The sequence below is a fragment of the Lathamus discolor genome, chromosome 11 (genome assembly GCF_037157495.1).
Source record: "Lathamus discolor isolate bLatDis1 chromosome 11, bLatDis1.hap1, whole genome shotgun sequence".
Taxonomy (NCBI): domain Eukaryota; kingdom Metazoa; phylum Chordata; class Aves; order Psittaciformes; family Psittacidae; genus Lathamus; species Lathamus discolor.
Genome location: NC_088894.1, coordinates 5,329,791 through 5,333,398, shown reverse-complemented (window position 1 = coordinate 5,333,398; position 3,608 = coordinate 5,329,791).

Genomic DNA, 3,608 nt, shown 5'->3' with positions numbered 1-3,608 from the left:
ATATTTATTTATATATATATATATATTTATAATTAGGGAAACTCTTCTTTCAATAGTAAATATTTGTAACTGTGTGCCAGATGGACAGTTGATCACTCTGTGTCTTTCTACTGCTTGAATATTCCCCCTTCTAAGCATGAACAGTTTTCTCAGGGGACCAGCTCTAGGTCCTCTAGAAACAGCTTCATTTCCAAGCACTTCCCAGCCCCTGCCCCATCTCTTTCCACAGCTGGGTATCACCCAAAGTGTCATGAACATAAGGAGTGTGCAAATAAGCTGTGGAAAAAGGAATAAAAGGAAAGAGGGAAAGACAAATGGAATGGAAATAGAGGCATTTCATTGGCAGAAGGTGCAGCATCAGGATTTCCAAGGGAATCACTGGTTGTTGATGGAGTTGCTTTTTTTGCTAATGTTGGTGTCTGACCATCAGCAGTGATTTCTCTCGTGGGAGTGGAGAGCCAGCTTGTGAGCTGGCGGTTACCAGCCTGACTCTAGTTTGCGTTAATAATGACAAGTTCTGGTTTGCTCACTGATGCCATAAGTAAAGAGCTGAAATTTCTGGAGATAGATGTGAGTTGTAGACCTTAGGAGCAGTAAGAGGGAAAACAGATGTGAAAGAAAACACATACAGGTATAGCAAGAAATGGGAATGAAAATGCAGTTGCATCATCTGGGTATGCTGTTACCATGACTTTTGGACAGTGGCTGATCTGTGCTGGCAGTTGCTGTGTGTGTATGTAAAGACTGTGCATACAACCTACATGGTGTAGCTTTTCCAAGTGAACTTTTCAGTCTAGGCCTTGATGTCTGCAGGAAATTGATATTTTCCAGTTTGCAAGATGCAAAACACTGATAACCTTTCGTAACCCCCCTCTCCCGTCAGTGCTGATAGGAAACCAAGTTAGTGCAATAAAAGCATAAAAGCTCATTTGTAACCCAGAGTTCACTACAGAGTTCACTACACAGATAAATAAGATCACTACAGATAAATAAGGCCCCTCCCTGGCCCAGGCTCAAGCCGTGTTCCTCCTGGGCACTATGCAGCACCCCTTTTGGAACAACCTAAACTTTTCTGTAGTTAACAGAGAGGAATGGCCAGGAGTAGCATGAGGTCTGATCCAAGTGATGGCCATGGATTACAGGGAAGGCACAGCCAGGGCTGCTGCTGCAGGCACGGATAATGGGGGTGGTATAGATTAAGTTTACAAAGAAACAACTTAATTAAACATTAATTCTCATCTGAAGTCCTGTAAGGGCGAGTGAACCAGCATGTGGCCCCCACACAATGCGCTTAGCTGGGAGCAGAGAGAGGCTGGATGGGATCGGAGAAGGATCTATTACGGCAGGGACATGACTCGCGTCTTGGAGGAGGAAATGTGCTCCTGATTCCCTCTCCCTCTGCACCATCAGAAGTGTGTATCTTTGTAAGAGAAAGAACAGACTGTGGTATTGATGGTTTATTATTCCTTTGAAGCTTTTTTTAACTTACAAGGTTGATTTTGAGAGAAAAAGCTTTGTAGAGCTCCTTCAGCCCAGCACGTGGCACGCACTCATACACGTGCTCCCAGTCTCTGGCTGGTGGCTATACTGGATAAAATAAACGTGGTTTAAGCAGTTGTATTGTTTTGATGGCCTGAGACTTGCTTTCAGGTCCTCATCCTGTGCCCATCCTCTCCATCACACACCACTACCTGAGTAATAAAGCAGCTTATGCTGCCATAGCCCTCTGTAGTGGCATTAAGGCAGCAGAGGAATCTCTCACTCATTTTTTTATTCATGATAACATTTTATTCATGTTGTTGAGCAGTTCAAGAAAGGGAAGATAAAAATCCCTGCAGCTTTCTCTCAGTCAGCTCTGTGCTTCCTTTTGGGCCCCAAGAGAAGGTGCTTTTGCCAGTGGGGCTGGGCAGTGGCGGTGCCAGAAGGATGCCGGATCCTCGCCTTGCCAGCAGCCCCTGGAGTGCCTGGCAGAAGCTTCTGAGTCTGTTCTATTTGAAAAGAGCCGCGGAGGCGATGCTGTCACCCCTTAGCCCCTGCCCGGGATGGCTGTGGGGATTAACTGGTTTGTTACTGTTTGTGCAAAATGATAGATATGCTGTTAAGGAGATGGAGGGAAAGAGAGGAGGTGGATCCGGACCTGAAGCCATTCAGGTGGGGTACAGTCCTGTTTCTAATGCTGATTGTATCACTGCACTCTTCCTAATTTCTTGTTCCCTCATGTTTTTTATAAGGTGGAAAGAGCTTTCTCAGTGGGTTCTTCTGTTTTATCCAGTGCTTTTATCCCTGATTTCTTTGATGCTGTAGGGGTGACCTGCCTGGAGGTAGCAATTCTTGTGAAAAGGGAGAGGTTTCTCCACTGAACATGATTTTTATACATCTTTCATGTATATGGGGCCAACTCACCCAGGTTTTGAATATGTTTTAAAGCACTCAAAAGATATTGGTGAAGTGGAGAGGCCGGTATTTTGCTTTCCCTTTTTTGTCCTTGCTACTCAACTTCATTTAGCCTCCAATTGCAAGAATCCAGGTGATGAAAAAGCAGAGAGAAAATCCAGCTCCCATGACTTTGATCTCTTGCTCATCTTGCTGGTGCATCAGCTCGGTCTGATTTGTGCCCCTTGCTTGGGCTCTGTCCAACTGCAGACCTCTCCAGTGCTTGCTGAGATTTACCTTGCTCCAGGGGAGAGGATCCTGTCCTGTCCCACATACTCTTCCATTTTCCTTCTGATGACCCTGATGCAGGGCAGAGCTGGCAGGAAAATCTGCCCTCAGAGTTCAAACTGAGCAGCTTTTGTGTTTTCTTTTTGACTCAGGACTGAAGCATCCTTAACTGTGTGGGTCTGGCCTCATTATGTTAAGGGCAGCCAGGGAATAGTCATATGCTACTTGCTTGCTTGCTGGGGCTCACAGTTGTGTGAGCTTTTTTGCCTCCTGCTTTTCGGGTATTTCCCATGGCTCTCTCCTGCTCCGCACCACTGGCCTTTTGTTTGGTTGTGTTAACTTGTTTTTAAAGGAAAAGAAATTAAATGAGGGTGTTTCACATGTCATTGAGAACAACTTGTCAAACCTCTGAGTCACCGGGTGACTGAACTGTCAAAAGCAATTGCAGCTCCCTGTTTTTCTCATGTTTTTGAGATTTTAATGATGCACGTTCATATGCTGTTTCTGTGCATTGAGAGGAAATCTGTGAGGACTCGCAGACGTATTTAAACTGCTGCATCTGGGTGTTTTTTTTTTTTCCCAGCAATCACTATTTCTTTACATTTAGATGCATTGAGTCCGAGATACTGGCACAACCATTCGAGGCCTGCAGTGTACAGATGGTCAACCTGAACGAGCTCTTGTGGTCCCGAACTTTTAAAACCAGTATCAAAATGTCGCCACCACGGAACCCCTGAACCCCTCGGGCTGCAAACGCTGCCACGACTGGGGAACGCTGAGATGGGCTCGAGGGAGGGGTGATGCAGGGAGCCAGTACAGGGGATGCGGACTGTACAGCAGGGCGTAAGGAGAGCACATGGGGGCAAAGTGCGGTGCGATGGGGCGGTAGAGCGGGGCGGGGCCCCTCCCGGTGGGCGGGGCGGGCGCGCTCCGGTCCCGCGGGATAA